This window comes from Eubalaena glacialis, chromosome 5, assembly GCF_028564815.1.
Source record: "Eubalaena glacialis isolate mEubGla1 chromosome 5, mEubGla1.1.hap2.+ XY, whole genome shotgun sequence".
Taxonomy (NCBI): domain Eukaryota; kingdom Metazoa; phylum Chordata; class Mammalia; order Artiodactyla; family Balaenidae; genus Eubalaena; species Eubalaena glacialis.
The window spans coordinates 149,873,453-149,886,209 of NC_083720.1; the positions used below are offsets into that span (position 1 = coordinate 149,873,453).

Consider the following 12,757-nt stretch of genomic DNA (forward strand, 5'->3'; position numbering starts at 1 on the left):
ATACATTAATCGCACTTAATAATACTAGTAAAATCCTTAGAGAACATATAAGTAAGCCTAAATAGCCATGCTTTAAAAAGAATTACATGTGATACCATGAAGATGTTTTCCAGCAACTCAATGTTTCAATATTAAGAAATCATTTATTAGAGTTCCTTAAATGACTAGAACAAGAGAAAAATTATATAATCTGTTCAGTTTTTAGAAAACTATGAGATAAAATTTAAAATTTATTCCTGAATAAAAAAAAAACTTTTAATGAAATAAGAGTATATGACATTTTCCTCAGTTGAAACCATCAACTTAAAAACTCCTAACATTCTCATTGAAATAATAAACAAGACCAAATTCTCCACTATTACTACTGTTATTCAATATTGTAAGGGAGATACTTGTCAATACATTTTGGTAAGAAAAATGTTATTGTACTGAATGTAGTAAATTAAAATAATACTTAACTGTAAAGAAAGGCTAGGGGGCTTCCCTTGTGGTCCAGGGGCTAAGACTCCTCGCTCCCAATGCAGGGGGCCAGGGTTCGATCCCTGGTCAGGGAACTAAATCCCACATGCTGCAACTAAGATTTCGCATGCCTCAACTAAAAGATTCCACGTGCCACAACCAAGACCTGGCACAGCCAAATAAATAAATAAATATTAAAAATATAAAGAATGGTTAGAAAACTCTTGGACCAAAGAGTTAAAAAATTCTCTAATGAATCTGTAAATCTGACATTAATTCCAATATCAAAATTTAATGAGACAAATTAACTACAAGTTTGCATGCAAAAATAAGCCTGTTAGATAGCCAGAAAAACTAAAGTCAAATAATGGAGCCAGGACTAAAGCTAACACAAGTTACTACGTTTCTGTGAATACAGAAAAAGTAGAGTATTTTTTAGAAATCATAATAATGAAAGCTTTTCTGTGAATAAGACATTAAAAAACAAAAACAACAAAAAACCCAAACAGAGAAGACTTAAATTAGGTACATGAGGTAAAAGATCCCTATGTATGGCCCATATTACAGAGAAAAAAAAAAAGTGATAAAGTGGTGTAAAATTACTTCAACACATATTATGGATGAGTCTGATTTCCTTAAAACATAAAAAGCATCTAAGTCAATCATAAAATGACAACAGGAAATGAAGTGGTAAGAGTCAGGATTTGGGCAAACTATACAGAAAAAAATTTATTTTCTTGATTATTCACTAACATTTGGTATTGTCAAATTTTCTGATTTTTTTTATCAATCTGATAGGTTAACAAAATATGCTGGTTACTAATGTTCATAACAGAATTTCCCTCCTAGTAATTGGTTATTCATAATTTTGCTCCTTTTTTTTCTATTGGTGTTGTATTTTTGTTTGTTTACAAAAATCTCTTGAATTTTCTGAATATTAATTCTTTATAATTTTTAGCATTACACATATTGTTTTTTATTTGTATTTTCTTAATGTTATGAAGTCCTTTCTTTATTGTAGATTACCTCTGAACAAAATTCTTAGTTTTGATGTAATAATATTTATCTTTAAGTCATTTAAATTTATTCTCATTAATGCTTAATATAGGCTTAGTTACCATTTAACTTTGTGCTATATCAACTCTACTTCATAATTTGTTTTCTTTTTCTGAATAGTTCAAATGTATATTTCTGCTTCACAATGTGTACTTACTAGTTTTATTCTCCTAGAGCTCATCCCTGAAATCCACTCTAGTGTTTACACAAACACATATTTATTTTTCTTACGAATTTTATAAGACTATAAGTAACCTTGTGTGAGAAAACTAACTCACAATGCACCATTCTGTGATCTCCCCAACCCTACTTCCAGCCCTCTACCATGTTGTAATTTTCTAGACATTTTATTCTAGATTATTAATAAAGAAATACCTTTCTTCTTCTCTCTTCTGGCCCCTTGGTGTTTTTTGCTTGTTTGTTGTGTGTGTGTGTGTGTGTTTGCTTATTAAGACAATTAAACTGTTTCAAACTTACTTATCCAGCATAACTTCTACTATCATATAGTATCCCCCTTGATGTATTTCTTTCTTGCAGGAGTTCAAATTGGGTCTGTATGTGGTAAGCTTTCTGAAGCCTTGTTATTCTCTTTCACTTAATTAGAAAGAAAATTTGAATTTAGCGGTTTCATTTTTTATATCCATTCTCTTTTTGACCAAGTACAATTTATAATGTCAAATTGATTCTTTGCTAGCTAATTTACTTTCTTCCCTAGCACCTTTAGGATGTTCTATTTTCCTTTTATGATTTAAAATTTCATGAATACTAGTTTAGGGTGGGGAATTCTGCTTGGCATTTTATAATACCAGGATCATTCTCTTATTCTGAGAAATTTCTCAGTGATTATTTCTAAAACAAAATTACCTTACCACTCTCTGTTTCTTGTTTTCTTAATTTTTTATTGAAATATAGTTGATTTACAATGTGTTAGTTTCAGATGTACAGCAAAGTGATTCAGTTATATATATATATATATATATATATATATATATATTCATTCAGGTTTTTTTCCATTATAGTTTATTACAATGTTTTGAATATAATTTCCTGTGCTATACAGTAGGTCCTTGCTGTTGGACTATTTCATGTATCATAGTTAACATGTATATGTTAATCTCAAACTCTTAATTTATCTCTCCTCCCACCCCTGCTATCACCTTTGGTAACCATAAGTTTGTTTTCTATGTCTGTGAGTCTACTTCTGTTTTGTAAATAAGTTCATTTATCTTTTTTTTTTAGGTTCCACATATAAGCAATATCATATTATATTTGCCTTTCTCTGTTTGACTTATGTCACTTAGTATGATAATCTCTAGGTCCATCCATGTTGCTGCAAATGGTACTACTTCATTATTTTTGTATGGCTGAGTAATATTTAATTGTGCATATGTACCACATCTTCTTTATCCATTCATCTGTCAATGGACACTTGGGTTACTCTTTATTTCTTTAAAATCTATGGTCTACGTACTGGCAATTATACTTCCAACTTCCATATCTCTTTTACTTTTAAAATTTCTTCTTCTCTTCCTAGCACCTTCTGAGAAATTTATTTTGCCTAATCTTGCAGGTCAACAATCCATCCTTCTCTGGTTTTCATTCTAGAACTCAGCCCATCTGTTGAGTTCTTTATCTTAATTATTGCTTTTTATTAATAGTAGTTTCTCTTTGGCTTTTATGACTTCATGTGCATTTTTACTGCTCCAATATCTTCCCTTACCTCTTTTTAATAATGAATATGCTTATTTTAAATTATTGTTTATCACATATGTTACTTCTGCCTCATCTGATCTACCTTCTCTTTCTCTTCCAGCTGTGGCATACAAAAGATGTATCTTATTTTCCTGTGAGTTCTTATTTTTTTGGAGCTATATTCATGACAGTTGATGATGTGTACAGTGGAGGAGCAGCTAAAGTCAGATGCTAGCTTGTGACTTGTGTGATGATTTTGAGGTAGGGATGACAAGTGTGAAATAAAATTCACATTTTATGGCAAGAAAAAGAATTTAAACATAAAACATATTTCTCTGCCTTTTGGTCTCCTCTCTTCCCTCTACTGTGCATTGTACATCTGCATTATGCATTGACCAAACCTCCCATCAGCAGAAATACATGCTCAGTCATAAAGAGCAACATTCTCCTCGCATCAACAAGACAGCTTCTTAAAAAATAACATTTTTTCTTGATCTTGTAAGGGGCCATGATGACACTTAGATCTGGAATACGTAAACAGTCAACAATGTGTCATTTAATGTATAGCCCTCGGTGTCAAAAATGTTATATAAATGTGCCTTGACTTAATGGGCAGAACAGCTCTTGGAGCTTTCTGAGATGCTATCCTTGGGTTATAATCCTCAATTGGCTTGAATAAAATTTTCCATTTCTTTCTTAGATCAATTGATTAATTTTTTGTCAACAATCTCAGAGTTATACTAAACTAATAAAGCTTATTTAGCATATTAAATTACATGGGAAGCATTGTCAAATAAGCAATATTAAACCTTTGTAGGTTATTTTGTGTGCATGAATGTTATTAATATGTGTTCTAAAAATTATATGACATTCCTAAAATCTGATATGTCTTGGTAAAATGTTAACAGTCTTAATTCTAGTTATCTTAAAATGTTATATGTCACAGAAATGACAATTTTTTAAATTAATTGTATTGTACTCAGATCTGTATGCCATTATGTCTTTTGAAATTTGTAGACAGTTATCATTTTACTTGGATGCTTTTGCAAAAATTCTTTATCGTCAAGAAAATTCATAGCAAGGACTTTTTGACAATTATAGGTTTCTGATAACTTTCAGATCATAACACTGAACTCGGTAAAAAATTAGAGAATTCTAATGGAAAACCTGATAACTTCATGAAACTGCTAAGAAAAAAAAAAAACAAGTTCAACAAGAATTAACTACATGGCACTGAATGACCTAATGAATATGATTATAATTGTTATAACTTTTCCTGAAATTTTACTAGCTTTTTAATCTTTGTTTTCCAGATATAAGGAAAACAAGATAACTGTGATCGACAACAATTTCATAAAGTATATCTTGGTAAGCAGAATTGAAACATTCTCCCTACTTGATCCCTCCAGAATTTGAAAGCTCTTAGTGAATAGTCTTATGTTCCTGACAATATTGTTAGTTACATAAGTTCACTAAAAATCTGCTCTCATTGTGACAGGACACATTTGGAAACATTATATTACCACGGTTTTGACTATAATGTCATATTTGAGAATGTGAACAGAATCAGATATAACCAGACAGCTTTAAGGAACTTAGTTTGACTCTATGTAGCCATAAAGCCTTTTGGAAAACAGGCAGGTAATTTGCCTACCTGATTCCCAGCACCCATATGAGGTGAGTAAGGAAGATCACTTTCTGGCAGGTGCAGGAACCTCAGGATATTTTTGGGATCTCAAGAAGAGAGAAATTCACCCAAATCTATAGGTATTACAGGAAAGTCTAATGGCAAACCCTTGGCTTCTTGGCCTCCTGGCCTTGAGAGGTATTTAAAATTTCAGCCTAGATGTTCCTTATGAAAAGTTCCAGCAAAGCAACTTTAAAAGAGCCTTTATGGTCAATTGCTATTCTTGCTGGACTATGCAAGTAATCAGGCCAGGTTTATTGAAACTAGACATTTTCTGTAAACAAATTAGCTTAATTTGGCTATCTTTGATTAAAAAAAAAATGGGGGTAACTTTAGAAAAAAAATTATGTTTCAATAGTGGATATTAGATTCTAGTTCCTTAATCATCTTAGAGGTTTTGTTTTTCCACCTGATTACTGGATTGGATCACAAATTCTCCTAGTTTCCTCAGAATTTGGCTACAACTCTCCAAACTAACATTTCCAATTTTTCTTTTACTTGTTATTTGGAGTCACTGAGAGCTAAAGTTGTGCTTTTCCTGGAGCCCAGCAAACTGAAGCTGAACAACTTGATACAAATTTAAGAGAGATCATCACAATAGCTCATGTCTAGATACAATCTTCATGCCTGTTGCTGTGTGGGTCACTCAGTAGTTGACCTGAACACCTGATGACATCATCAGAGACATTCAACTACAAACCAGGAAAATCTGTCAGATTGTCGCTGTCTGCCCTCACTTGATCTGAAGATGCTTTAGTCCTGACATCTAGAAATCTTCTCATCTGGCTGCCTCCTGGGCTTAGACACTGGTTTATACATTGCTCCAATCATTAACCTTTGTTTTTCTTTAGTCTCCATAGAGATGCCTCTTATTATCAACAGATGAATGGATAAAGAAGATGTGACACATATATACATTGGAATATTACTCAGCCATAAAAAGAAACAAAATTGAGTTATTTGTAGTGAGGTGGATGGAGCTAGAGTCTGTCATACAGAGTGAAGTAAGTCAGAAAGAGAAAAATAAATACCGTATGCTAAAGCATATATATGGAATCTAAAAAAAAAAAAAAAGGTACTGATGAACCTAGTTGCACGGCAGGAATAAAGAGGTAGACATAAGAGAATGGACTTGATGTCATGGGGTGGGAGGGTGAAGCTGGGGTGAAGTGAGAGTAGCATCGACATATATACACTACCGAATGTAAAATAGTTGGCTGGTGGGAAGCAGCCGCATAGCACAGGGAGATCAGCTCGGTGCTTTGCGATGAGCTAGTGGGGTGGGATAGGGAGGAGGGGAGGGAGGCTCAAGAGGGAGGGGATATGGGGACATGTGCATGCATATGGCTGATTCGCTTTGTTGTGGAACAGAAACTGGCACGGTATTGTGAAGCAATTATACTCCAATAAAGGTCTATTAAAAAAATAATAAAAATAAGTAAATAATAAATACCTGGTTTCTAGCACTGCATAGGCCTTACTTTGAGAGCATATCTCCATCACCACCTTCTGAACTGAATTTTTCCATAATCAAAATTTATTCTTACACAAATCTACAGCTTTTAAACAGTAAAAAGAAAGACCCACTGTCACCTAGGAAGAGGACTTGAAGCGACACATGGGAAGCAGGGCGGCTCCGGGACATCAGGGCACGTGGTTACCAGCTCTGCTCAATGTATGTGGAGATGTTTATTTCTTCTGGAAGTTCTGTCGCATTCATTTCAAACCTGTCCTGGACATCATTGAGGATGTTGGCATCATTCTCATCAGACACGAAAGTAATGGCCAGGTCTTTGGTTCCAAAGCAACCGCACGGGCCACGTGGTGGAGGTAGGTGTCCGAGTCCTCGGGCATGTCATAATTGAAGACAGTGTTGACACGCTCAATGTCCATTCCTCAGCCAAACAGATTGGTGGCCACCAGGATCCATCACTGGAAGTCCTTGAACTGCTTGATAACATGACAGTTGCTCCTCCTGGGCCATGCCCCTGTGGATGGCAATGGCTGGGAAGTTCTGCTCCACGAGGAGCTGGGCTAAGGCCATGCAGCATTGCACCGACTTCACAAATATCACCACCTGGTTAAACTCCAGCACATCCATGAGATCAAAGAGCTTGCAGTTCTTCTGCAAGAAGTCTGATGTAGTACTGCTGCAGCCCAAGCAATGTGAGTTTGGTCTCGTCGTCCACAAACACCTCCATGGGGTCTTACCTGAACTTCCTGCGGACAGGCAGGAACAACTACTGTCAAGACTAAGAGACTGATGCAGTGGGATGGAACAATCTGCCGACTCAGCTTCTGAACGCTGAGACTTGGAGAAGTTTCAAACGTGAGACTTTAGGGTAGCACAATTTGCCACCCCTAGTTGTGTCTCTTTGGCAAGAGGATTAATCTAAGCTGGTTATTTTAAAAAAAAACATGACTTTGGAGGTCTTTCTTGTTACCTCCCCCTTAACTGCCTGCCTTTAGATTTATGGTACTGTTCCTGGAATAAAACAGTCACCGGAGATGTCTGCAAAACATGGGCTAGGAGTGGTGGGGGAACAGGGCCTAGAGATCAAAGTCCACTCTGTGTCCCATGGTCTCCATGTGGCCCAGCAAACAGTTGTTTACCAAACATTTTCTTCTCCGTCTTCTATGAATGGCCTTTCTCCCCTCGGAAGTCCCGACCACCCCCCACAACAGAAGCTTTGTATGTTGTCTTTAGCTGAAGACGGTGTTTAAAGTGAGAATTTCAACCATCGTGGTGAGTTAGTTTTCCTGGGTCTCTCCATTGTTCGATTTTCTGTTAATCTGCCTCATGTTAATCTAATTCTTAGAGCAGCCAGAAGAGCCCAGAAGGGTGGAGGAAAATTTATTCCTCCCCAACAACACACACACACGTTGGATAATTATTAGTTCTGTTTCTCTGGGGAACCCTGACTGATACAGGAATCTACACTGGGGTAAAGCGCTAGACTGTTTTATATAACTTAAAACTACAGTCCCCAAATTTCTCCTTCTAATTTCTCAACTTTCCATTTAATATTTATTGTGACTATCTGATAATAGAGTGATATAGAAATAAGTATGTAATTTATTAGAAAATCACAAAACTTATCCTTTTGGTTTTTTACAGAACAGAAAAATAAGTATTAAAACATTGGTTTATTTTCCACGGGAATAAACATAATTGAGACCAAATTTGAGATAATAGATTAAATATTTGTTCAGTCTCCATGTGATTTAACTTTCTTGTCTACAATTTTGCAGAAAATGCTTTTTTCTTTCCAAATACAATGGGGTCATTTTGTTCACTGTCACTTTCATGTCTTCTTTTTCATACTTCTCAACATTCACAAAGATTTATGGTCCTTTTTCACCTTTATCTTCTATCACAGGACACAAGGTTATCATTCTGTTCTCTTGCATCAAACACCTCATTTTTTTCACCCCCTCCTTCCACTTTCTATCTCTTAATTCTGAGTCTTTCCCTACCTCTGGATCCTTGGCCTTTTATTTTCCTACTTATTCTTTCTTTCAGAGATTTAGTGTTTCTAAGAATTCAAATATTTTTTTTCTGTGTTGCTGTGTTTTTAGAATCATCTGTTTTTAGTTCCAGAAATATAAAAAGCAATTGTATTTTACAAGAGAAGATATATTGGTGCACTTTTAAGAAAGCAACAATCACAGCACTAATTAGGAAGGGGGCTAGCAACTCACACAAAAGGGGAATTTGGGGAAGACTCAAAGTAGGCCGACCATAAAATGGGATAATAACAAAATTACACATTTAAAGAAGAGTGGGAATTTTTACAAAGACTATTCATTACTTGTACAAATAACATCAAAACCCAATGCCTCTCTGTCTAGGAAAGAGGGCAATTGATATTAAGAAAACATGAATGTATGGTATTTTTGAATTAGTAAATATGGAACAGCTTTCAGGGAATGAGAAATAATTCACATATTTCTAAATTACAAATACTAATGTATTTCTCATCCAGCATACTTTTAATTTAAAATGGTTATTAGACCTAAAACTTCTAGTCTGTGGAAAAATAAGTCCTATGGATCTTTAAACAAGTGATATTTATTTTTTTAATTGAGGAATAAATTATGATATTAAGCAAATTATATACACAGTAAATCAGGTGAGGGTCAAATCAAAATAATCTAAACAGAGATGTTTTATGAATAGAAGAAGCAATATATATTTCTCTAATGGTGCAAGGAATCCAAGGATATTTATGGCAAAATATATGATAATTTAATTGTGAGGAGAAATTCAGATGAAAATTTGGAAACTTATATATATATATATATATATATATATATATATATATATATATACATATACATGTAAAAAGTTCATATATACATATTGTAAAGACTTCACATTTTACTTGAATAATTTATATTTAAGAAATGTATTTCTTTCTGGTAGTACTTCATAAATACGGAAATCAGCATATTGTCACTGAATTGTCCCCAGTACAAAATGTGTCATTTTAATAAAATGATACAATAAAATAGCTATTTGATTTCAGGAACCTATGCATCTGATTTGATATTACATTCTAAATTAAATAGATAGCAAGTGTTTTTTTTCCATGTTTCCAATATAGAGAGAGGCCAAAACATTTGCATATGAAATATATTAACTGTCATGAAATACTTATCTTCACAGCCAGTTTCAGCAGATAATATTTATTCAATCATGCAGTCAGAATTCAAAAGGAAATTTAATGACAATTTTATTTAAGAACGTTGTCATCTTGGTTCTGGAGAAAACAATTGGGACACTATTTCTGCCAAAGACGTTTAGGAAACTCAAGGCTGGCAGTTATGCAAATTCATTTCAAACAACAACTCTGACATCATTCAAGGACACGGTGTTCATAAAGATTTTCTTCTACTGTGACCATCTTTGTAATTGTGCATTTAAAAATGAAAAGTTATATTTTCAACCCATTTAACATCAGGAAGAAAATAATGAAGCTCAGGGGTGGTTGTTTAGATGACAGCATTGAAATTGCTTTAGATTTTTTAGAGAAATGCCATTTTCCCCATGATGCACTTTATTTTTCTGGTTGCTGCATTTCTCTTTCAATTGCCTTGGTTAGCAGTAATGATGTGCAATGTTGGTAATGCATTGTTATTGTATGACAAGTGAAAATATTGTAGATTTCAGGGTTTGTAAACATCCAACAAAGAAAGTGTATTTCTTTTCCCCAAACTAATTCAGAACCAAATGGGAGAAAGAATCAGGATTTAGATTGATTAATACCCAAATTTTACCTTTATTATTAATAAAGTTGCGTGAAGAGCATGATTTTATATATGTGTGAAGAGAACTTGCTACTACTTATCCCCGATTTGAGTTTATTAACCAACCTAGTTAGGGCCACAACTAGAAAAATTACAGGATTTCCATAAAAGAATTGTCCCATGCAGCTTGTGGTCAGGCAGCTCCCAGATAATAAAATATTACAATATTTTATCACTAACTTATTCCAAACTTACTATATTAACTTTTTATCACTGCATAAACATCACCACAGACTTATCAGCTTAAACCAACCCTCATGTATTACCTCACAAGTAGGTCAGAAGTCCAGGCTTGTCTCTTGTGGGTCCTGGGTGCAAGGAGCCACACCTCACAATGTCATGTTGGCCTGTGCTGAGGCTCAGGGTCCTCTCCCCAGTTCATGTGACTGTGGACAGAGCTCATTTTCTTGCTGCTGTTGAACACATGGGAGCTTGCTTATTCAAGACCAGATAGATCATCTCCCTGATCTCAACAAGAGCCTAAACAGTCTTTTAAGGATTCACCTGGTAAGGTCAGGCCTACCCAGAATAACTTTCCTTTTGGCTAATTCAATGTCAAACTGATGAAAGATTTTAATTATATCTGCAAAATGCCTTCACCTCTGCCATTGAATGCGACATCATCATGAGAGTGCATTCCACCATATCTATAGGTTCTTCGTACAAAAACGGGAGATTATGGAGAGTATTAACACTAGGGGATGGGAATCTTTGGGGCCGTCTTAGAATCTTTCCTACCCCACTTACCAACCACAAAATTCACTCTTTCCTTTAAAGAAGTTAACATGGAATAAAGACATAGGTCAAGAATTTACCCTAACTAAATTTTTTTACTAGAAAATATCAGGCTAAGGGAAAGATTGCCTCCAATGAAGAGACTGCTCTGGACTTGGGTGTGAATTTTGTGAATTCTTTGGCCCTCATCCCAGCGAGCTAGCAGGATGGGGACCCAGCTTTTAGAACTAAGCGTGTTCAGTACTGCTCTTCAGTCTCCAGATGCAGGAACTGTCTTGATGGGAAAAAGGCAAAGGTAGAGAGTCACTCCAAGTGGGGACCCAGGCTGCCACATGTTGGTCACAAGCACATGTTCTCTGAACTTGGGCTTGGATCCAGACAGAGAAGAGCTCACAATGGAAACAGTGATGGCTATTTGCTCAAGCAGCCAAGAGAATGAAAAGCGCATTGAAACCCAGCAATGGGGAGAGGCACGGTGGGCCCCTGGGTGGTGAAACCAACCTGAGAACAGAGCAGGATCAGAAAGCCCATTCCCAGCATCTTTATTCATTTCAACAGCAGACCTTTATGTACAACTTCTCAGGAAATTGCTGAGAAATTAAACTGTGGGCAACCCAAGCTTTGCCCAGCAATAGATGCACGATCAATCTAGTTTGCTCCTGGTTTCATTGAATTAGCTTCCATTAATTGAGAGAAAGCAAAGAGCTCTTCTCAATGTATGTTCTCTGTCCCTCCCCACCCAAGAGTTCATCAACTTTCTTTTTTATTACTACCACTAGTGGACTATTTTGACTTCCAGTGAGTGGCTTTTCAGTTGGTATTTTCATGCTGTACTTTTCCTCATTTCCCCACTGGTATGTGAATGCCCTCCTATCCCAGCACATCAATAACTGCTGGGCTGAGAAAATGGCTGGCAGTGGGAGAAACCGGGCTTCGGGATGAGGGACCAGGAGTGCAGTCTCTACGGGTCCAGATGGCAGTGTTTGCTCACCTGTGCCTATTATGTAGATTATATATTTAGATTATGTAGGGATTTACTTCCATTGACTGAATTTTCTCTTGTGTTTTGGTCATTTGGTTCTATCTTTTGACAACCCTAGTAATTTTATTAAATATCTGATGTGGTTTGAGTAGTAGGTGTTCTAAATTATACCATTTTCCATTAAAGGTTTACACCTTCCTCTGCTAGGAATATAGAGCAGGTAACTGATGAACTGAATCTAATTATGAACTTGCTGAGTTTGAGGTGGACTAGAGTTGCACTAATAATGTGTCTATTTGTGTTTTATACCCACTTCTCTGCATGTCCCTCCAGTGATTCCAGCTGAGAGCCTGAGTTTTTCATTGAGGTTGGTCCCCCAGGGGGTTCTGAACTTTATAATCTTTGTCTATTCAACGCAGTGAGACAAGGGAAAACTCTGTTTCACTTCTCAGAAAGTTTTGGCTCACTTTCTTCACCTCTTACCTACATCGTTTATAATTTTCAAAACATCCTGATTGAAAAATTGTCTGCATTTATGCTCAGTTCTCTGACCCTCTTTTCTATCAGAACCTTGCTCACTTCCATCTCCAGAGTTCATGTCTTCAGTCACGCAACAATTCAAAACACTTGCTGGTTTCTCTGACTCTCAACTGCAGTCCTCTTCTCAAGCCCTGTGCCTACCACCCAAGCCTCTTTCCATACACACAGAAGCAGAAATATCCTAAAAGAAGTAGCTGCCCTACATCTGCTCACCTCTCCTCACTCCCCCTCTTTGGAATGCAGGGCTTTCATTATTACGTCAGCAGCATTCTGCTGCCTTTAAATTAAAAAAAAAT

General features: G+C 35.7%; 1 pseudogene; it reads right to left on the bottom strand.

Annotated features, from left to right (window-relative positions):
* Positions 1-6,528: 6,528 nt before the first annotated feature.
* LOC133092496 (ATP-dependent RNA helicase DDX39A-like) lies at positions 6,529-12,519 on the bottom strand (annotated as a pseudogene).
* Between the last annotated feature and the right edge of the window lie 238 nt (positions 12,520-12,757).